Source organism: Hippichthys cyanospilos, chromosome 15, assembly GCF_059441005.1.
Source record: "Hippichthys cyanospilos isolate Australia breed blue-spotted pipefish chromosome 15, RoL_Hcya_1.0, whole genome shotgun sequence".
Classification (NCBI taxonomy): Eukaryota; Metazoa; Chordata; class Actinopteri; order Syngnathiformes; family Syngnathidae; genus Hippichthys; species Hippichthys cyanospilos.
The window spans coordinates 415,353-439,991 of record NC_142383.1 but is presented as its reverse complement, the minus strand read 5'-3'; the positions used below and the strand labels follow the sequence as shown (position 1 = coordinate 439,991).

The following is a 24,639-nucleotide window of genomic DNA, read 5'->3' as shown; positions in this document are numbered from 1 at the left end:
CAGAAGCACACATACACATTACCGGGCTACACAGGCTATTTTCCAGAGCATTTAAACATCAATAAACCCGCATCAGCAATTAAAACATCATTATATGTGATACTAACAAAACTTAAAATAAGTAATAAAAATTGTAAATTATTTGTCCACAAAGTTTTATGAAGTCCACCAAGAGCAGGCAAGCTTTAACAACCTTGTACGCTAAATTACAAATTGCAGCTTAATATAAGTATCAGTATAGTATCAGTGACATCAAGTATTACACAATCAGGTAACAATGAGCCAGGAAGTAAAAGTGAAAATGAAACGTTTCAGAAGGTTAATAAGAGGAACAATGTTGACATGTTGACGCAAAGCGGATTTTTCTACGAAAATGGACAGTCATATTAGTGGTCACGATGTGAAGAAGATGACAGATCCTACATGTAAGTTCATTCTATTATTTTAATGCATTTTACTGTGACGTGTGAATATTTGGTTTGGGGTTTTGCTTCCATCTTGTAAATAGAGTTTGAACCGTAAATTTTGTCCTTTTTACTGTGCAATTTTTGCGACTCCATACATCTCTGTCAGTCGGTTAGTTTTTTTAGTATCATGAGTCCCAAGGACCCAACAATTCCCAAATTTATTTCATCCTCATAGGAAAAATTCAAATGTTCCAGTAATAATCCAATACAAAATAAAAATGTTTTATAATTTAAAAAGAAATATGTAATAGAAACTGTCAGACATGAGTTTAGGATTGACAAGCGTTTGATAGAGTTTGGCGCTGATAGGGGTGCAATGACAAATAGTGGCCCACACAGCCATTAGAAAGTATGGTGCATAAAGAGGTTGTTTACCTCCTGGGTGGTATGATGCACTGGCTAAAGGAGCCGGCCATCAGCCAGCTCATCGCGGAGAGTGTTTTTTTGAGTTTTGAAGACTCAAAATTATCTAACACGTGAATTTAAGTCTTTATCTGTGTTCTTTCTTTTGACCTGCCCCTTAAACCAAACCTAGCTGGAGCTGGCTCCAAAAAAAAACCAAAACAAAAAAACTGTGAGCATATGCATTGCAGCCAAAATGGATGGATGGATGTGTCACGATTCGGCATGATGGTGTGTAGTGGTGGACCGAAAGGCAGGGAATCGGGAAGCAAGTTGTACTCAAATCGTAATTAATGAAAGGGAGGACCAAAAATCAAAGTAGCAAAAGAAGGGTGGCAACCTGAAGGACATGAATAACTAAAGCAGCAGACAGGGGCAGGCTCGACGAGGGAAAAACGAAACTAAGGCGAACAGAGGTAAAGACTTAACTAAGCGCTGCGGGGTAACTTGGCTAAGAATTCTGATGAAGAGCAAAACGACAATCTGACAAGGACAATGACCTGACACGAACTGAAAGCAAACTCAGACTTAAATAGACAAGGGACTCGACAAGGAAACGGGAAACAGCTGGGGAGAAACAAAAGGCAGAGGGAGTTGATTGGGTGGCACAAGGAGGGTGAGTACACAGGAGTACACAAATCATGCTAAAGAGGATCGACCTGAGGGAAACCAAATGAGTGCAAGACACAAGAACTAAAAGAACTCACAACTTGAAAAACCAAAATCCCCCAAAACAGAAAACCAGCCTGAAACCACAATAGAAACATGACAGGATGGAGTCTGATTAATGTTGCACTCAAAAATTATTTAGTAAATCCCCTATTCATTTTTTAGCTGGAACTGCATATATTAGCATATACTGTATAAATATATTAAAAAATATATAAATAAAATATATAAATATATATGCATATATTAGTCTGCTTGAACAAATAAAACAAATGAAGTTGAAACTTGTTTTTTTGTGTGTTTAAATTGTAGACAATGATTTCAGGAATAATGAACTTTAATGTTGATGTATACTCAACTGAGACAGCCCTTGCAAAAGTGACGAATGATCTTCTCTTAGCCATGGATTCCAACATCTCATCAATATTATTATTGCTTGACCTTAGTGCCGCATTTGAGACTATTGATCATCATATTCTTAAAGAACGTCTTAAATCATGTGTTGGTATCTCAGGATCAGCACTTTCTTGGTTCAGATCTTACATCCTGGGAAGGACGCATACTGTCTCTTATGGCAATGTGATCTCTGAATCTTTTTCCGTCTCATGTGGTGTCCCGCAGGGGTCAGTACTTGGTCCCTTACAGTTCAACATCTACATGATTCGTCTTGGCGAAATTATACGTAAACATGCTATTAGTTTTCATTGCCATGCTGATGAAACCCAACTGTATATGCCTTTAGAAATAACAGATTTGTGCAAGTGCAGTAAACTGGAGGCCAGCCTTGCCGAGATTAAACAATGGATGTCTTCCAATTTTTTGCTTCTTAACCCTAGTAAAACAGAGATGTTAATTATCAGCCCTGCTCATCATCAGCACTTAATTAAGAATACCACGTTGAACCTGGAAAACTGTACTATTTCCCAAAGTAGTTCTGCAAAAAATCTCGGCGTGATATTTGACTCAACTCTCTCCTTATGAACACATACAGTATTAATAACATGACAAGAACGGCTTTTTCTCACCTTCGCAACATAGCTAAAATTCGACCTATTCTTTCTCCTAGCGATGCAGAAAGATTAATTCATGCATTTGTTACGTCGCACCTTGACTATTGTAACGTTTTGTTTTCTGGACTTCCCATGTCCTACATCAAAAGTTTGCAGTCTGTACAGAATGCAGCAGCGAGACAATTGACAAGGACGAGAAAGTTCGATCATATTACTCCGATTCTAGCTGACCTGTATTGGCTTCCAATACACATGAGATGTGATTTTAAGGTGCTGTTAATTACTTATAAAATATTACACGGTTTAGCTCCTTCCTATCTCGTCGACTTAGTATCACCATATATTCCGTCCCGACAACTTCGGTCACAAAATGCCGGTCACTGCTGGTCACTGAAAAGATGTCTCTGTATGACTTTTTTCGAAAGAAGTCTCCACATGACCTCTCTCACATGACCACATGAGCCCTTTGAGACTTGGTGATTTAGGGCTATACAAATAAAATTTGATTGATTGATTGATGTATCCCAGTCTAAGAACACCAGTTCTGTAACATTTAATTTTTCAGTTCCATATACATACTGTTGAATTCGTATGTATATTGTAATACGTTATTAGTATTATGTATTATATTATTTTATATTTTTACATTTTATATTTATACATTCATATTTTATATACTTTTATCAATGATACAGTATTATTATATAGGTATTATATTAAGGATTATTATAATAGTGCAGTATTAATGGAATTTGTAGAGGAGAGAAACATGTTGGAAATTCATCAAGACGATCTTTTAATACAAGTTACTTTGTGATTCCCTTCATTATCAAACAGCCAAGACTTTTAATGTTTGTTTGTTTGTTTGTTTTTTTTTATCTCTGGTTCACTTATGCTGACACTGTGAGGTTCATAAATTATGTAAATGAACTGATGAAAATGGAATAAAATATGTTATAAAAACATTAAAAAATGAATGAATGAAAATCAATTTATCTGGCAATTTATGCAACTTCATACTAACCTAATGAGTAAAATAGTGTACAGTAATCCCTCGTTTATCGCGGGGGTTATGATCCTAATATAACACATGCTAAGTGAAATCCGTGAAGTAGCCAGCTTTTTTTTTAATTATTATTTTACAATGCAATACTAACTATAGAATAAAACTAAAATCCAAAACCTGTTTTAAAGCCCCAAATTTGTTTAAAAGAATCATTTTAATATCGTAATTCAAAGTTGGAAACATTGTCACTCGCGTATTTCACTGTCCCAGCTATGCCTCTTCGTCCTGAACCGCACATTGTTATGAGCAATTGTTGAGCTCTTTCTTTTTCCGAGCAAGATTTTTATGAACGGATATGCCCGGACATCGAATTAAAGTGAAGCCTCTTATATCATCACAATACACTTGTAATTTTAATTTATTACAAAAGAAATCTTGGTAAAAGTCAGATTTCCAAAGCTGTGTATTTCTCCCTTGCCCTCGGTAGGCACACAGACGTGTGCGTTTCCTCTTGGCACGCCTATGAGTCATGTGATTGGCTCACAGAGACCAAGCTGTCAATCAATGTGCTTACTAGCACGTTTGTAACGTGAGCTGAGCTGAGCGCACACGGGCACAGCAGAAACACAGGAGAGACGAAAGCAAGCTTTTGGATCCTCTTGCCTTTTGTAATAAATTGACAAGTGAAAAACCAATACAGTACAGCGTCAATATTTTATTCGAGACAACAGTAAAGCCCCTGTGTCACAAAGCCATCGCTCCAGCCACTCATTGCCCAACACATCACACTGGCTCATCACTCCTGCCAATCATTGCCAATCTAATCTCACCGGCTCACCCCTCCTGCCAATCAGCCCTGAACAGCACCGGTTGCCACGATCGATCACCCAGTATAAAGCCCGGCCTTTTCCCTTCGCAATCCGCCAGATCGTCTTCATGCGTCCAGCAGAGCCTTCCAGCAATACTTCCGACCAGATTATCTGTCCTGCCGAAATAAGCCCCCTGCTCGAGGTCCCACCTATCTGCTACTGCTACTTTGACTACAAGTTGATTAGCAGCACCTCTGGCTAAAGCTAAACTGTGGCAGGATTTTTTTTTATATTCTGGACGTGGATTTTCCATCTCTGTCACAAATATTAACACATGAAGCTTTCAAAAAAAAAATTAAGAATTTCAAATAAGTGACATGCAAAAAAATGGAATTCTTACATACGACAAGTGATGATTTTGATTTTTGGACGATACAGTGGTATGAAAAAGTTTGGGCACCTCTGATCATTTTCAAGATTTTCCTGGCTACCATAAATCATTGGTGGGCAATAAATATTTAAACAAAAGTAGGCAGGTGCATAGATTTGAGCACCCCAACATAAAAATTACATCAATTTTTAGTAGAGCCTTCTTTTGCAGCAATAACTGCCTCTAAACGCTTCCTATGGCTTTCAATGAGAGAGCCTGGACTCTGGATTCTGGTTGAACGTATTTTCTTTTTTACAAAACATCTCCAGTTCAGTCAGATTTGATGGTTTCCGAGCATGGACTGCCCGCTTTAAATCACACCACAGATTTTCAGTAATACTCAGGTCTGGGGACTAAGATGGCCACATCCCAGAATGTTGTAGTTGTTCCTCTGCATGAATGCCTTAGTAGAATTTGACCCGCGTTTAGTGTAGTCGTGTTGTCATTGTGCAACCCTGGCGCAACTTCAACTTTGTCTCTGATTCTTGAACATTATTTTTCAAGAATCTGCTGGATACTGAATCCATGCGACCAAGAATGCCAATACCTGCACTGGCCACACAGCCCCACAGCATGATGGAACCATCAAATTTTACTGTGGGCAGCAAGTGTTTGTCTTGGAATGTTGTCTTCTTTTTCTGCCATGCACATGGCCCCTTGTTATGTACAAATAACTCCATTTTAGTTTCAGTCAATCAGTCCACAGCACCTTATTCCAAAATAAAGCTGGCTTGTCCAAATGTGCTTTTGCATACCTCAGGCAACTCTGTTTAGGGCATGTGTGCAGAAAAGGCTTCTGCTGCATTACTCTCCCATACAGCAGCATCTTGCGCTAAATGCACTGAATAGTTGAACGATGCACAGTGACACCTTCTGAAGAAAAATCATGTTGTAGGTCTTTGGCGGTGATCTGTGGGTTGAGTTTGACTATTTCCCCCCGTTTTCCGCCTCTGCTTATCTGAAAACCAATTTGTCAAATTCTAACAAGCCATGACTGAATTTATTTGGAATGGATAGCATACAAAGCAAGTGCATTTAATCTCTGTTCGCCCATTGTACTTCTTGTAAATGTCTTGATCGTTTTTAGTGTTGAAAAGTATTTTTCTGACTCAATTGTTGTCATTTGAGTTGTGATCATTTTGATCAGTGACACTGTTTCAGATAATGCATCCTGTAGCTTGTGATCATAAATCAACTGCAGCAGAGACAGTGTGTTGCCAGTATGCAAATGAGTGACTGTACAACAGATTTGAGCAACACATTCAAATTCAGCACATTTGCTGAACTTACTGAAAATCGTGCTAAAAGTTGTGCTGCTCTAAGGTGATCACTTTTTCAAAATCTCTCCTCCATTTGAGCAAACCATCAAGCTTCCTTGTTTCCAAGTTTTCCTTGCACTTTCCTAGCACTTGCCCCATTCTCTTGACCAATGTCAACCACTTTTTCTATCAGTGAAGTCGAACTTTGTATGCCATTGTACACCATGTCGTGCTCAGCGATTTCCTAATCACACAAGCCACGTTTTCGTTGAGCCATTCGAAGTTGAAGATGCGGATTTTTTTCTTTCCTGCTTGAACGATGTTCACTCATTCAGTGCTATGGACGAGAATTCTTGTCTTTTACAATAGTAACGATAATACACCATAAAATTCTCCGCGGCACGGTCAAGGCCTTAAATTTAGACAGCAGACTGGAGGGGGGTGCTGTCCGCGGCACGGTCAACGTCTTAAATTTATACTGCGGAGCGTTTTTTTCCAACTTTTTTTTTAATTGCGCGAGTAGAGGGCAGGGGAGTGAGCGAGCTTGTTGTGCACGGTATGGAAGAGTACTACATGAGTACGCTGCCAGGCGCTAGACCGCACAAGCACACAGATTGGATAATTTCCCACGGCACACCTGACAACACATCTCGCAGCACACCAAAAACACTGCTGTAGAGTTTTCCTTGGCACTGAAAGAGTTAAAATCCACCGTTAAATGTTTAATTTCTAATTTTTGCTCAAGCGGTAAAGTGATCAATTTAGTCTTTATTAAAGCATCTGCATCATTTATACTGTATTGACGACTAGCTTATATTGTCCTTTTGGTTACAATGAGAACCAGTAATAGACATAGTCACTACAATTTTGATGGCTCACTCGCCGGCCTTTTTTCAGCTGCAGTTCAAGAAATTGTGTTTATTGATTCATTTGTGTCCTTGGCATTGTTGCCACTTCCCTGGTACACAACATTTAGGACCACATCAGATTTTAACATCGTTCAAGCAGGTAAGGACAAAATCTAAGAGGAATATGGCTAACTGTGTAATTACAAAATTGCTGGACGCTAAACGGATTACAACGGGAGTCAAAGATGGAAAAAGAGAGAGAGACAGCACCGATAATACGGTGGAATACAAACACTGTATTTGTACACGCGTTACCCCGCCACTTAAATTTTGTCTTTATGATAACTGCATAGAAAGGAGAACCAGTCACTTTTGGCTTCATCCAATCAATCAGCAAAGGAGAGTACAATTTTGTCATCATGGAATGCTTTTTCTATAGATCACGTTCTTTTTCCTGTTTAGCGCTTTCTGACCTGTAAAATTGCCCATGGTGCATGGTGGCAGGGCATGTCTTTCAAATCATTATGCACATCCCATGTCTTCCTACTCTGAAGATATTTGTTTGCTGAAGTGGCTTGGAGTGGCTGTTGGCAGCATAAAAGTCTCGTGAGGACGTGAATGAAATAGTTTACGTTGTCACTCTACAGCAGGGTCTCAAACTTGCGGCCCGCGGGCCAATTGCGGCCCCCGGGATGATAATTTGCGGCCCCCGTCTTGATATGAAAGATTAATATTAGTGCGGCCCGCGAGATTGATATGAATGACTTGTTGTGTGCGGAGCTGAACGAACCAATCACGGTAAGATAATTACCCTAGTTCGCCCCGCCCATTTTAACGTTGAAATTTCTTCCGCATTGTAGGGTTAACGGCTTAAAAACGTGATCCGTCAGGACTCAATTTAGGGTCCTTCCGCCCCGCAAGTAAAGGATTTACCCACTGCGCTAACGGAACTCTATGGCAGATTTAGATATATAAGGGATTAAGTGACAAGCCGAGTGCTCTTCCCCTCACTCAACTACGCCGTATTTAAATACGATTTTACTTTTTTATTTTGGAAAAGTGTGTTTAAATTTCACTACAATGCTACCCAGATCTCTCTGCCATATACATGCCTTTCTCTGATAACGATTGGAAAGCAAAAGTGCATATGCGCCACAGCCCCGTTAAACCCGAGACGGATTCCCGGTGGAATCACACATTACAGAGCCCCAAATTTAAACACACTTTTCCAAAATAAAAAAGTAAAATCGTATATAAATCGTATATAAATACGGCGTAGACAAGAGTCATTCATATCAATCTTGCGGGCCGCACTAATATTAATCTTTCATATCAAGACGGGGGCCGCAATTGGCCCGCGGGCCGCAAGTTTGAGAACCCTGCTCTAGCTGGACATTGTGTTGTGATACTTTCTTACGTATTTAAAAGCAATTGTTTTTTAAAAAGTCTGTCTTTTTTAAGTGTTTTGGACATTGTCTTGCTAAGTTCTGTTGATCCTTGTTAGCTCCGAACATCAATTATTTTGCATCATACTCTTGCTACTAAGTAGCATATGAAAAGATCGCGACCATGTTTTTTTAGCATCGTAATAGCTAATGTTAGCATCCATCTGCATTCCTTTCCGCACAAGTTATTTGTGGCACATTTATTTATTAGCAATTGGTTAATGCTTATTTCATTTTTATTTTTTGTTTCACTCTGCATGTTCATGTAGCTTGGTCTACTAAATTCAAATGGAGAAAGACGCTCGGCTTCCTGGCTCATGAGAAATCAAGTCTAATTCAAATAGAAGGTAAGAATTTTAAGCCTTTAAAAGCCGAGCAAGTTTGACCTCTCAACAATAGAGATTGATAAAACAAATGGATTCAACCTCAAAATAACTTTAAAGATCCCATTAAGCTTACATTTCAACTCCCGAGGCATGTGTGGGGGTACGTGTGTGCGTGTGTGTGTGTGTGTGTGTGTATGGGAGGGTGCAAGCAGTGTGTTTTTAATTAGGTCATACAGAATTACTTCGATAGGAAATTTTATTTAAGATTTTGTGTCAGCTTATTGGCCATTTGATGCGGCTTGTGCTAAGAGAGTTTATTGATATTAGATCATTGATAATTTATGTCAATTGCACAAAAAGAACATGAACATGCTTTGATGGTTCAACACTTTTTTTTCATTCAATCCAAATAACGAACACCTTAAAACTGTGTTGCATGCATTACTGGGCAGGAGTAGGGTCAATCAAGATTGTTTTTTTCATCTTCAAAGTTAATGATGTTCATACAGTATTGTTTGTATTTCTTTTTTTTAATCCATCCGACTTTATACAGTATAACGCAGACTTGTCACAATGCCATGGACAGTTCTTTTGTCACTGACATGGTTGTCATCACTAGAAAATGTTGCTTATATTGACTAAATTCAGAAATGATCAAAACATTGCATTATATACAATACAGTACAGTGGGCCCCCGTGATACGAGATTAATACGTTCCACGGTTGGGCTCATAAGGCGAATTCACCATAACCCTAACTCTAGCTAATGCGTTCAGAACCCCAGGTAAAAACATCAAAATTGTACATGCATAATAAAAATTGGTACCAAAATAGTATAGTAAGTGCTACATATATAATATACATGTATAGTATACAATCAGAAAACATCATAAATAATGAAAGGCGCTTGTTATGACCATATTCCCTAGTAAGGGTAGCCTAGGCTAGTCTAGCTTCGTATTTCTTGATTATCTCCAGCATCATTTCCATATAAATCATCTTACTTCTCTCTTTAACATCACTAGCAATCTTGGGACCCATGGGTAACCCATTCAACTTAGAATTAAGCAGTAAAATGCACTATAAATAAGATTTTGTAACCACTCACGATAGGACAAAGCTTTACCATTCTGCCATTTTGAAATGAGTGAGGCCGACCAAAAGCAGACCAGCATCTCCGGGAGGAGACGCTGACCAATAGCAGACCAGTATTGTAGTGACGTGTTGCATGGAGGCATTGACGGCAACTGAGAATAAGTGCAATAACCTAAAAACGCCTGCAGATGGAGACAAAACAACTCAAATACAGCCAACCCCCTAGGGCCGTGACAGTTGTTTGACACAAAACCAGGAAAATACCATGAAGAGGGGATGTAAAAACTCAGTATTCCACATCGCAACATGAAAAAAAACGTAAGCCAGGGACGCTGTAACACGGGGGTCCGCTGTATTTGCATGACATTTCATGGAATTATTACCTACACAACATTTCAAAACTTTTCCTCTAGATCTAATTACATACCGTCAATCGGTGGAAGGTTTTCTGTTCAGACATCAGACGAATGTCATCTTTGTATTTGTGACATAACTTTCTTTGAATATAAAAAAATAAAATTAGGAACAGACTCGTGAAAAAGACCCCGGAAAATGACAAGTAACTATACTTCATGAGGGTACATAGTTCGGAATATAGATTGGTTAAACAATTGAAGTTTGTAAATGCAGTGTAGCTGTCACATCGGGGCATGGCGAGTAGAATGCGGGTGTGCGGGAGGATGGACCGAGGGTGTGAGGAGCAAGGAAGCCAGGAGGGGATGTGCTCAAAAATACCGTTTTAATGAACAAAAGATGGCAGGAACAAAAACTGGGCAAAGTACAAAAGGAACGAGAAAACGCAAAACTAAACTTACGGGGAAGGGCAATCGGTGAACCGGAGTGCACTGTGGACGAGGGAGCGAGGACGTGAGGGTGACCATAACAATAATCCGACGACCAAACAGTGAAAAGGCTGCAACTTAAATACACTAGGCTACTTAAAAAACAACGCGAAACAGCTGGGAGAGAACAAAAAGCAGGGGAAGCTGATTGGGTGACACGCAAGGGCAGGAACACACAGGCGACAGGTGGACAAGATCAAACTAATGGACAGGGAGGCAAAGCAGACGCGGGGAAAAAACTATTCAAACTAAATGGCTTAACGACCCAAAATCTCTACAACTAAACCCATAGCAGAACGTAACTCAGGCAGAACGTGACATTAGCTCCAAACACCAAATCGATCCTTTGCAAACAAAAGGCATTCCCGGCAGAAAATTTGCCAGGGTTAGCACCCCTGGTAGCCCAGCCAGCCAGAAAAATGGCTAAGGGGGCCCAGCCAGCCAACCAGCCAGAAAAATGGCTAAGTTTAGCTCATGCCCCTGTTCACCCAGCCAGAAAAATGGCAAAGATGAGCTCACGCCCCTCGTAGCCGAGCCAGAAAAATGGCCACTCATTGTTCGTTGATTGGAAGCGGCGGACAAAACACGTTCCCCCGTCCAGGATAGGTTAGCTAATAGATAAGGTATCCCTTTAATGCAATCAGCCAAAGCCAATACCGTAGAGCTTGGTTGCTGAGAAAAGCAACTTCGCCTTCTTGCAGTGAGCATTAAGTCACGTCGCTTTCAAGGTGTGAGTTTGCATACATTGTTTTGTATTGATTCCTTACTGTTTCCTTCGTGGTCTGTATGCTTTTTTTTTCTTGGTTAGTTCATATACTTCAATAGTTCATTCCTTAACAGCAAAGTGAAACTATACTGTCCTCACTGAGACGAATATAAGTTTAGTCCGAGCGAGACAACTAGCTAAACTCTGAAGTGATGACGCAAGACGTCCTAGTTTGACGCTTTTAATGCACATCTCTGCATCTAAATCAGCAGAGTGAAACTAAAAATGAAGAAGGGAACTCAAATCAGCCATGTTTTTCGCTAGCACACATTATCGATAGCATCAAAAGCATGACAATTCGACAGCAATTACCTACCAATTAACAACATTATGCATATAGGCGTTGCCCCTGTAGGAGTTCCATCACGTCCCCAACTGTGTAACTACCACACTCGAAAGCTCACCAGGCTTCCTGTTCGCACGGTTTGCGGCAAAATAAAAGTATAGCAAGAGTCATCTAGAACAGCAATCCCCAACCAGCGATCAATTGCACCCGAAATAACATTATTTATTTAGTTATTTAATTATTTAGTTCAAATTAATGAGCTTTGTTTTTTTTGGTGCCGCTTCTGGCCGCTGTTCATATCACATACATAGTGAGAAGGATGATGTGGTTTTTAGAGCAGCCAGCAGCAGCACCCCTCTGTGTGGACTCCACTGAAGATATTTTGACACACTTATCACACCTATTAAATCATGCCTGTGGCCCCTCACTTATACTTGGTCGCAAGTATGAGCTGCTGGCAGCTCCTCCACTCCACATCTGACCTTATTTTCTACCAACAAACTGGTACTCTTCCATCCCTCTGTACATCACTTTGTGACTTGTTGTCTCCTAATTTCTTCCCTTCCACGGCACTAAAACAGTGCACTCACATGTTTGTTTGCTTGTTTTTTTTTTGGGGGGGGGGCAGTTGTGCCTGAGGTAAAGCCACACATACAAACATTACTTCAGTTAACATTATTTTTTGTTTGTTTTGTTTCTTTAAGTGGAACAATACAAACAATGATGTCCATGTAAGGGCATATAAGGGCAATTTGAAGCAGAAAGGTTGTTTCTGCAATCTACAACCTTGTCCAAAATATGGGAGAACAGTCAATCTTTTTTGTTCGACAGTTCAGTTGAGATTGTTTTGCAGTTTTTCCATATTCTGCTCCAGATGGAGTGACCCACTTACCAAGAGAGGCTATGTGCCATTTCTGGTGACTAATACCCCTCTCCACCCACACCTCAGCACACACACACACACACACACACACACACACACACACACACACACACACACACACACGCACACACACACAAATGTACATGTACTCACGCACACACACGCGCGCACACACACACACACAGGACGTAAAGTCAAGAACAGCAAACTTTAGCGACTTTGTAAGTGAATATGTGCTGACAACGCACATCACTGTGGGTTGCACTTCAATATCTATTCATTAGATAGACTAGATTCTATTTACTGTATGTTAGGTTCTAATAGGGCGGCATGGTGGAAGAGTGGATGTGCGCTTCACAATTCGGTGGTCACAGATTCAATTCAGACTCCAGCCTTCCTGTGTGAAGTTGGCATGTTCTCTATTGCTCACATAGGCTTTTGTTGGTACTTTGGTTTCCTCCCACATTCCTAAAATTATGCATGATAGGTATACTGGACACTCCAAATTGCCCTTAGGTGTGAATGGTTGTTTGTCTATGTGTGCCCTGCGACTGACAACCAGCTTCGGGTGTACCCTTGTCATTGACATATATATTTTGTAACAAATTGGCAGTTGTTTTAAAAATGGATTTCGGATTTGTTTTCAGTATATAGTTTGATATATTGTATAGGGCTATTCGGGATATAATTGTGTTTTGTTGCTGAGGTCAGAGGACAGCATTTTGCTGTTTTTTCAAATCCTCAAAATAAAAATGACATAAAAACTCTCATTTATTGTATTTCTACAGTTTCATCAATGCAATGAAACAACAATGCATCAATATTGTAAAGGACCTTCAATTTAAAGCACCATTGTATAGTTGTGTTGTCATTTCGCATGTCATACATTTGAGGGAATTCTAACATTTAATCATGAAGGCTCTTTACAGCATTGTAGTCCATGTCATTTTGATAGTTGGCTAATATAGCTAATCCAAGGGAGATGGCTCCCCTCATTCCCTTTAAATCCAGTGAAGAGAAAGGCATAGCCCGCAGTCTACATGACATAAAGATGCAGCAAATCTGCATGCAAAAAGTAAAAGGAACCGCATGAAGATCATTGCGAATGATGTTAGGTTGGCCAATGTGGATGGGTACCTTTGATATTGCAAGCCACTGATTATGTGACCAAGTGATTATATTTGCCCTTTTTACAACTTACCAAAATGTCAGATAAACCAAGTTGCCGGCATGCCTAGATATTCCCGAACACAGGACGCTAGACTTGCACCCGAAAGAAAATGAAGCTGTCGGTTTTTACACAGAGCACATAGATCCCAAACAAACAACCATGATTTGAGTGTAAATGAAGGATTGGTCTGAAATGGTCAGGCCTCGGCTTGTTTCCTTCGACAGTGGCTCGTAACAGTGCATGCCCAATCCTTCCATGTGTAATGTCTAGGAAAATAGCTAAAAAAAAAAAAAAGAAACCTCCACACATGTGACGGTTAGATTGTGCTTTGCGCTAGACCTGAGACTTTGCATGAAAATTGGAACCACAGTGTCTACTTAGAATTGGCTCATTTGTCAAAAGCTAAAATCATCATTCAATTCTCTTAGCCTGTCTTACTTGGTGGGATGACTTGTACCTTTATGGAAAATATGAAGCATTTTTTACCCTTTTCATTTGGGTAGATCTGCTATCCATTTTCTTGAGAGCCAAACGTTTTAAACTTCTCATTTCTTCACTCCTCACTTCCAACATTTAGGCATATCTAACTTAGCATGTAATACACCACAACATTTAGGCACATCTAACTTAGCATGTAATACACCACATCAACAACAAAATCAACCTCAAGTTTGAGAAAAAAAAAGCTCAGGGACAATTATGTAAATCAGATTAATTTTAGCCCCTGATCTTCTGCTGACCTCAGGTCAGATCTCTGGAACACACCAGCTCTCTACTACTGCACTATTACCTAGAGCAGAGTCTGCACTTTCCTTCATTGCGTCTTTCTGCTCACATTAAATATTCATGAGACTCACCTGAGGCATCACAGGGCCCCTACTCACCGCCACTGCCTAAAGCTGCGATGTCAGACTAAGGTGATAGTGGTTATTGTGATGGTAGTGGGTCTCTATGGGGAAACGATACAACATGGTCAATGTCAGCCAGGATATGATGGAAGAGGAGACGAGTATCTTACAGCTGCTGACATTCACCTCCTTGGTCAAAGATGACTATATCCACCAGGAGCAGCTTCCATTGAACTTTCAATGAATAAGAACAGTTTTACATTGATCGCTCAGCACCAGATATTGTGAAAGAAATTTTTAACAAAAAGAAAAATATATATGTCATGAGTGCAAAGGTTGCTTTGTTTATGCTGTGGTGTACAACCATGCTTTTAATAATTCTATTGAAGTTTGACATTACAAATGTCATGTTTGGTAGGGGTTTGTTTTTCAGTTTTTTGGAGTCTAGTTAATATTGTTAGATTAATGTTTCTGTTCCCCTCGTGTCTGCCTTGTCTGTGTTCTCGTAAGTATGATTTTGTCCACCTGTCTGTTTTCCTGCCCCCCCCCCCCCCCCGAATTGCCGAATTACTGTCCAGTGTATTTAAGTGCCAGTTTAGCTCCAACTAGTGGTCGAGTTATTCTGGCACGGTCACGAGGCATGGTGGGCAGGGGTGCGAGAAAGGTGGACCCCCAAAAAAAAAGAATAGCCGGGAGGTAGATGAACTAAAAGAAATGAGTATTTATTTCCACTGAAGGATGAGGCAAAATCATACAAAAACGGTACAAAGCAACAAACATGAGTCAAAACTAAAACAAACTCACGGGGAACGACAGGGAGACTGCAAAGGTAGACCTGGGATACTCGGAAGAATACGGCAACATCAGAAGTATGACATTTGAAAATAACCCGACAACTGCAAATAAACTGGCATTTAAGTACACTAGACAATAATTAGGCAAACACAAAAACGCTGGATAAAACGAGAGGCAGGGGAAGCTGATTAGAGGACACAGGGGGGGGGCAGGTAAACAGACAGGTGGATAGAAACATGAACTTAACGACATAAACAAAACACCACAAAACCAGAAAAACAACAAACCCCAACCAAACATGACCGAACCCCAACCAAATATGACAGTAAGACAGCATGCCAGTTATTAAGAAATTAACCATTCCTTGCAGAAGTAATAGATTCCACACCAAATAAGAATTTAAAATTCACTTGAGTATTCGGAAATTGACTATATACGTTTACTGCTCTGAATGTCCAAGTTCAAAACTTAATTTCCACTGGAGGTGAGCAATACAAGCTGCAGTGTCAGTGCTCAAAGATACAGTATGTCAGCAGTGTGATAGATGAGCTAAGGTAACCTGGTCGGCCTTTTATCTTTCTTCCCATCACTCTTTCTATGCTTCACTCATGACTTGCTCGTGGCTTACTACTGTAGAAGACTGATTGCATATTGCACACACACACACACACACACACACACACACACACACACACACACACACATAGAATAATGTTTTCAGCTCTGTTTAGGTTTGATTTTGCAACAGAAAAGGAAAAAAGTGACATTGAAACTAAAGGGCCTGTCACAAAGATTTTTAAACAGTTGAAAATGTTCACAATTAGTTTCTCAAACTGAGATTTTTTTTTTATTTCCACATGGCCATCGTAAACAGTAGTCTATTTTTGGTGAATATTTGGTTTTAAAATATGCTAACTGGGAAGAAAATTGTTTCCTCACCACTCCAATATTAAAGTGGATTCAAACTGTATCTGAAACTGCTTGATGATCAAAATCAGTGATCTTGTGAACCTGATGGAGAGATGATGAAGGTGTTCAGGGATGGAGGAATGTTATACTGGCGTGGTAGTTTTTGAAGAATGACTCAGATGCTCCGCCCACACATGTACTGAGTCATCATAAACTGCCAAGCACTCTGACTCTGTGTGTGTGCGTGTGTGTGTGTGTGTGTGTGTGTGTGTGTGTGTGTGTGTGTGTGTGTATGTACCTGATTTAAATGTCAGAAAAGTGAGACTCTGACTCAGTGTTTTTTCTACTGATTGATTTTACATTTTGTATTGAGTAAACTCAGTGTGGCTTCAATTGAGTCCAGTGAGCCCTGGTGATGCACACGTTGTTCTGTCTTTGTGCAATCTGGCCCACCAGTGTCTGTGAGTTGTACTTTTTTGTAAGAATGTTGTAATGTGTGCTAAACTTGCCCAAATAAATTTGTTTGTTCATCCAACAGCTTGTGAATGTGGATAGCATGCTAGCTAATGTTAGTTCTTATCTTCAATATGTTAAATTGTGCTTCTTTGCATGTGTTTTGCTTGTGAGCATTATCGTTTGTGCCAGTTATTTAATTTTGGAGTATGTTAGCATCTGCAAAGGTTTTGCATTGATAAGTAATGAATAGCATTTGTATTTTAGTTATATGATAAGATTTAATCAATGTAATTTGATTACATTTTTGTACATTTTGAGGCTGCAGCCTCAAAAGTATTAGAGACTCAAGCAAGCTTAGGGCTCCATTAGTTTGTTGTTAACGGTGAGCTCATATTTATCACCATAATACCTAGTGGCAGTCCGTAACTTTCACACGTATGTCTTCTGTGATGTCAAACTCTCGAATAAATACCCATCCTGCACACATGTACACTTACTGGGCTGCACAAGCTATTTTCTGGAGCTTTTAAACGTCAATAAACCCGCTTTAGCCTTTAAAACTTGTCATTATACGTGATGCTGTCAAAACTTTAAAAAATTAATAATATATCATAAATATCCACAAAATGTTATGAAGTCCAAATTACAAATCGCAGTTTAATATAAGAACATCATTTTATTTATTTATTTGTATAAACTGAATATGAACAAAATAAAATAACACAAACTACATGTACCACACCAGGGTTCTGCGGACAACATGCAACATCATCAAGGACAAGACACTCAAACAAAACGACCTGTTTGAAATGCTGCCATCAGGCAGACGCTACAGGAGCCTGAGGGCCAGGACTGCTGAGACTGGCTTCTACCCACAATCCATCTGGATTCTCAACAAATCCTTCACAAACTAATCTGCCTCCTATGACGCATAATCAATATGTTGCAATAAAATTGTTATGCTCTCTTTCTTTTCGCGCTAAGATGTACAGTGTTTCCATTCGGGTGTTCTCAAAAGTTTTTTTTTAAAAGCACCGTAGCGCATTGAAGAGCTTTCTTTACCCTCAAATTGAGATATACAATACTGTATATCCACTCAGGTATCCCAAGGAGTTTTTAAAAACACCATAGGGCATGTGTTCAGCCATGATTTGGTGTCTCGTCGCTGCCTTGGTTGAAGTTTGCAAATCCTGTGTAGCTCCAAACACCAAATCGATCCTTTGCAAAAAAAAAGGCATCCCACGCAGAACTTGGGACAGGTTAGCTAATACCTACGCTACGCTGTTGAGCATTGCACCGCCTTCCTACAGTGAGCATCCACTCACATCACGTTCAACGTAAGGCCTCTAGATGGCGATTTTATGACTCGATTGGCTATTATAGCTGTCTAATAAAGTATAAGGGCCGCTCACATATCCATCTGCACTTGCGCAGAAGCCCACAACTGTTTCTTTCTTCTGTCTCCCTTTGTTTAGGCACTTCTGGTTCTGGGCGTTGCTGCTGTGTTAGCTTTAGCTGAAGAGACGAAAAAAATGTTTCTAATTCTATTTTTTCTATTTTATATTCTACCACCCGTCGGACGAACAGCTCCTAGCGCCATTCGTCCTCATTTTCATGCAGCTCTGCTAGCGTAAGTATTTGCTCGGCCGTACCAAGGTAAACATGGCTTCATGCACCTCCATCGCATCAGTCACTTGCGACACCTGCACCATTCTCATGGAGAGGCTTTCTCTCCTGGAGGGACATGTCCATCAGCTAGAGCAGAGTAGTTTGATAATCATAGATCAGACGGACACATCAGATAGTGTGGGCCATAGCCCTCCAACTAGTCCGGTTATCATTATCCCTATGGCACTAGCGTCGGTTAGTGTGGGTTGTAGCCTACCCGCTAGTCCGGCTAACATTAGCCCAAAGCAGTCTGCTAGGTGATCAGACACATAATCGTTTTAGCTCCCTTGTTATGCACACTCCTTCTCCTAGACTGCCTCCCGCACATTAGTTATAGGAGACTCCATCACCCGTGCCATTAAGCTTAAAATGCCAGCCACCGTAATGTGTATTCCTGGGACAAGAGCACCCGACATTGAAGCTAGTCTTAGGGAGCTGACACGCAAGAGGCCTAGACACCAGCAGAGTGCAAACAAAACTAGTAACTCAGATATACGAGAATGAAGCAGTCTGAGATTACAAAGAAGAACATAGGTAGGTCTTGAATCTTGCGAGAAAGATGAGTCGGCATCGAGTAATTGTCTCTGGCCTTCTGCCTGTGAGATGCAATGATGAGAGGTTTAGCAGATTATTCTCACTTAATCGGTAAATGGCTAGTTTCTGTCGAGAGCAAGGTTTCCAATTTGTAGATAATTGGCCCTCATCTGGGGCCGGCCCGACCTGCTAAAAAAGGATGGCCTTCACCCTAACTGGGAAGGCGTCATCACTCTGTCTAGAAACATAGATTACTGTTTGAGCCTTCCATGACTTCTCACATTAGAACATGTCGGGTTGAAGGTAATTAGCGAGCCTGAAAGAACGGGTGTGGAGTTGTTGTTTATGTTATTTAACTGTGCAGTAGATTGTTACTCATTTTTAATATGTGTATAAAGTCGTGATGTTTTTACCTAAGGTTTTTGCACGCGTTGCACGCATTCACTAATTGACATAGGTTTGGATTGCCCGTCATACGTCGAATTCAAGTTACGAGCCTAGCCGCTGAGCGGTCGTAACACGGGGGCCCACTGTATACTAATGATATGTATGATCATTATCTTATCACATTCGAAGTCCTAGCTCAGTGTGGTCTTATTGACCACAACCAAGGCTTTAAGAGCAGTGATATGAACTCACCAACCACAGCTGCACTTTCTGAACTACTGCCTTTTACAACAGATGCTTTTCCGTCTTTCATTGGTTCAGTCGATTAGGTCACAAACGATTTTAATATGGTTCTTTTGAATTCCCTAAACTCTATAGCACCATTAAGACTTAAAACTCGTCCGAAGCGACACACTCCGTGTTTTACGAATGAAAAGGACACGTTTAAATTGGTAATTAGAAAACTTGAGTGTAAATGGCGAACAACCAAACTTGAGGTTTTCCGTCAGCCCTGGTGCAATAGCTTGTTGAAATATAAAGAGGCTCTTAGGTTAGCTAAAACAAATTACTTTTCCAAAATGATTCGTCTTAATAAACACAACCCCAAATATGTATTTGATATGGCAGCAAAGCTGACGCAATAGCAGCAGATTAATCATAGTTCCCTCCATTCAGCACACGATTTCATGCAATTCTTTACTCAGTGGATTCAGCTAATATGGGATGCAATAAAAAAGGCAGTGCCACTTACCCTCTCGTGTTCTGTGATTGCTGATGCCACTTTGGACAATCAGGCTCATGTAAGTCTGGTAACCCTGTCCCAGTTTGATTTAGTATCCCTGGAGTGTCTTACACACCTGGTTAATGCAACAAAGCCGACATCCTGCATGCTCGAACCGCTTCCAGGCAAACTCGTTAAAGACTTGTTCCCGAATTTAGGATCATCTGTCTTGAATATTATCAATCTGTCGCTCTCGTCTGGCATTGTACCTGAAGCTTTTAAGACGGCTGTCATTCAACCTTTACTTAAGAAACCGCACCTAGATTATGAAAATCTCTCTACTTATAGACCAGTGTCACATCTTCCATTTATTGCGAAAAATCTTGAGAAAGTTGTAGCACAACAGCTTAGTGATTTCATGATTGATAACAAAAGATTTGAACTCCTTCAGTCAGGATTTAGGGCCAACCACTCAACTGAGACAGCCCGCTTGAAAGTGACGAAAGATCTTCTCTTAGCCAAGATTCCAACATTTCATCACTATTATTATTGTTTGACCTTACTGCATTTGACACGATTGATAATATTATTCTTATAGAATGTCTTAAATCACGAGTTGGTATCTCGGGATCAGCACTTTCTTGGTTCAGATCTTACATCCTGGGATGCGATCTCTGAATCTTTCTCCGGCTCATGTGGTGTCCCGCAGGGGTCAGTACTTGGTCCCTTACTGTTTAACATCTATATAATCCCTCTTGGCGATATTATACGTAAACATGCTATTAGTTTTCATTGCTATTCTAAAAGCACAGATCCGTGCAAGTGCAGTAACCTAGAGGCCTGCCTTGCCGAGATTAAACACTGGATGTCTTCCAACTTTCTGCATCTTAACCCTAGTAAAACAGAGATGTTAATTATTGGCCCTGCTCATCATCAGCACTTGATTAAGAATACCCCGTTGAACCTGGATAACTGTACTATTTCTCAAAGTAGTTTTGCAAAAAACCTTGGCATGATATTTGACTCAACTCTCTCTTTTCGGAAACATATTGATAACATGACAAGAACGGCATTTTTTCACCTTCGCAATATCGCTAGAATTCACCCTATTCTGTCTCTCAGCGATGCTGAAACATTAATTGATGCATTTGTTACGTTGCACCTTGACTATTGTAACGTTTTGTTTTCTGGGCTTCCCCTGTCCTGCGTCGAAAGCCTGCAGTCTGTACAAAATGCAGCAGCGAGACTCTTGACAAGGACGAGAAAGTTCGATCATATTAGTCTGATACTAGCTGACCTGCATTGGCTTCCAATACAACTGAGATGTGATTTTAAGGTGTTGTTAATTACAGTGGGCCCCCGTGTAACGAACTTAATCCGTTCAGCGCTACGCTCGTAACTTGAACTGCTCGAATGACGGGCAATCCAAACCTATGTTAATTAGTGATTGTGTGCAACGCGTGCAAAAACCTTTGGTAAAAACATCACGACTTTATACACATATAAAAAATGAGTAACATAATCTACTGTACAGTTAAATTAAATAACATATACAAAGGAAAAATGACATTTACGTTTGGGGCGAGCTGGGTGGAGGCAGAGGGGAGCAGAGACCAACCAGCAGACTTTATTTATTTATTTTCTTAAATGGGAACTTTTCTCAAACTAGAACATATCACCGGCGATTTCCTTCTCTTTAATCCATAATAAAAGAAGCCTCTCAATTTTGTTGTCGATCAAGGTCCGTCCCCCGGCAAGGAAAGTCTTGCCCTTAGAAGGTTGCCGAGCGGTTACGTCCATACTCACGAGCAAGGTTAACCATGCGTGCGCCTCCTTCATATTTTTTTTTTTTTATTATCTCCTGCTTCGTTTCTATTGTCATCATCCTCTTACTACTACTTACCTCCTTTACTGCCACTAGATAAAGTCTTAACAACATTTCTTCCTTCCGTTTTTGACTCATTTTCTCTCCTTCCTTCCATCCCGACCAGCTGTGCCATCAAACTAGATAAAGGCGTTCGGCCAATAGCATATCGGCATTTCTGTGATTGACGTGACGCCGGACAATAGCATCTCCGTGACTAAGTCCGTGACTGACACCTTGACTGAGACAGTGACTGTGACATTGTAAGAGCAATAGCGTTCAACGTTGCCGTGATGAGCGTCAACTTCTGTATTAGTTGACGTAGTAGATCTAAAATAAATGTTCGAATACAATGGCCGGCATGTCGGATTGTTTGTATGACGGAAGGTTTGTGCGTAAGTGGGGGACAAAAAACTCCGCGGTCCACGTTCGTAAGTCGAAATGTTCGTAAAAGAGGGTGTTCGTAAACCGGGGGCACCGGGGGCTGACTGTACTTATAAAATTGTACACGGTTTAGCTCCTTCCTATCTCATCGACCTAGCATCACCATATATTCCGTCCCGACAACTTTGTTATCGACCCCGCGCACTAAAAAGAAGTCAAGGGCCTTTTACATTCGCGCGCCAGTACTATGGAATGCCCTACCTATTGAAGCTCGCGCAGCCACCTCAGTAGAAATCTTTAAATCCCGACTAAAAACACATTTATACTCGCAAGCATTTAGTTAATGGGTCTGTCTGCAGCTTTCTTCTTTTTTTTTTTTCCTGCCCCGTTCTCCTGGCTCGGAGAGGGTGCTAGCTAAATGGTGATGGATGACTTGACCACCCCCATCTGGCCCTGCGCTGATCGACCATTGCGGGTTAAGAGATCGACCATCTGCGGTCCATGTCTGTATTGTGTATTTGTATTTGTCTGTATTTGGTACATGTAGCATCCACTTCAACCTGTGGGCCTGAAAGGGGGCTCCTCCCACCTGTGGTCCCTTCTGAAGCTTTCTGATTTTCCCCAAATTGGGGTTTTTGAGTTTTGCCTTCTCCTTCTGGGAGCTCTGACAAGGAATGCTGTTGTGTACCTTACACCAAAAAGATGTCTCTGTATGACTTCTTTATTCAAAAGAAGTCTCGACATGACCTCTTTTCACCTGTGAAACCCTTTGAGACTTCGGTGATTCAGGGCTCTACAAATAAAATGTGATTGATTGATACAGAGTAACTAGCATTTCAGATAAAAACATGTTAGCAACAACACTCATTGTCAACTAATCCATCATGTTTATACACTTTGAGTACAATCTTGACTTTTTGGGCTGCCCAGAGATGAAAATAAAGACCTTAACTAGAGTATTTAGAAGAAATCTCAAAGTGGAAAATGTTAACCTTTTGATCTATTTTGACAATTTACAACTTCTCAGTTTGCGCAAGATACACCTGATTTTGAGAAAACACATCCATACAAATACATACACTCGGGCTGAAAACGCAGTATTGGCCATTTCAATAACGTTCACTGTAAAACACAAACTTAACATATTTTAGCAGATATGATGAATGTTGTCCTGTTAATTCTTGCTTTTAAAGCATATCCAAGCAGAAATTTCCTTGTAGAATGATGTTTTCCAAAAAGGGTCAAAATATGAAAACACTGTTTTTGCCATTTCATTAATGTTGACTGTAAAACATAAATTAACCATATTTCAGCAGAAATGATGAATGTTGTCCTGTTAATTCTTGATTCTAAAGCTTATACAAGCTGAAATTTAATTGTAGAATGATGGTTACTTAAAAAGTGTCAAAATGTGCTCCACTCGGGCTGAAAACGCTGTTTTGGCCATTTCATTAACGTTAAGTGTAAAACACAAACTTAACATATTGCAGCAGAAATGATGAATGTTGTCCTGTTAATTCTTGATTCTAAAGCATATCCAAGCAGATATATCATTGTAGAATGATGTCTGCCAAATCGGCTCAAAATGTGCTCCACTCGGGCTGAAAATGCTGTTTTGGCCGTTTCAATAAGATGACTGTAAAACATAAACTTAACATATTTCAGCAGAAATGATGAATGCTATCCAAATGGTTCTTCCTTCTAAAGCATAAACAAACTGAAATTTAATTGTAGAAAGATGTTTGACGAAATTGGTCAAAATGTGCTCCACTCGGAATGACAATGCTGTTTTGGCCGTTTCATGAACGTTAACTGTAAAACACAAACTTGACAGATTTTAGCAGAAATGATGAATGCTGTCCTGTTAATTCTTGCCTTTAAAGCATATCGAAGCAGAAATTTCCTTGTAGAATGATATATACATACAAATAAATACATGTTCGCACACACGCACACACACACAAACACATACATACACACACGCACACGTACAGAAGTTCACAAATGCTAAAAAAAATACAATTTGTTCGTCCCTGTGTTGTCATGAAAATTATGTTTCAATCAAAACTCAACAAACACACCAGTGGACATGACCATGTGCTTCTCTTTGAAGCGTCATATCTTCATAGTGAGACCAAGAAAGAGGTGAGGAGGTTACTTGACTGGAACACTGTTGCCCCAACTCCTGTTCATCTAAAGATTTTCTTTCCTCACTGTCTGTATGAATCATATCCTGCAGGCATTTGCTTACATTTTTTCTTTCCTAAACAACAATAGCAGCTCGTTCTTTTGTCTGGGAAGCATATTTGTCCGCCAGGACGTCAGCCTGGATTATACTGAGCTGAGGTCCAATCTTGTT

At 40.2% G+C, this 24,639-nt stretch overlaps 1 protein-coding gene across 5 annotated transcripts in view; it reads left to right on the top strand.

Moving 5' to 3' along the window:
• june (JunE proto-oncogene, AP-1 transcription factor subunit) overlaps nucleotides 1-24,639 on the top strand; it is a 65,255-nt gene that overhangs the window by 27,605 nt on the left and 13,011 nt on the right. For 2 of the 5 annotated variants that reach the window (XR_015867963.1, XR_015867961.1), the window contains exons 2-3: nucleotides 8,615-8,692; nucleotides 18,310-18,352. The gene's annotated coding sequence lies outside the window, so the exon portion shown is untranslated. Of the gene's footprint in view, nucleotides 1-8,614; nucleotides 8,693-17,467; nucleotides 18,353-24,639 lie in introns of all 5 variants that reach the window. The other 3 variants (XR_015867962.1, XR_015867959.1, XR_015867960.1) reach the window with 2 other exon arrangements.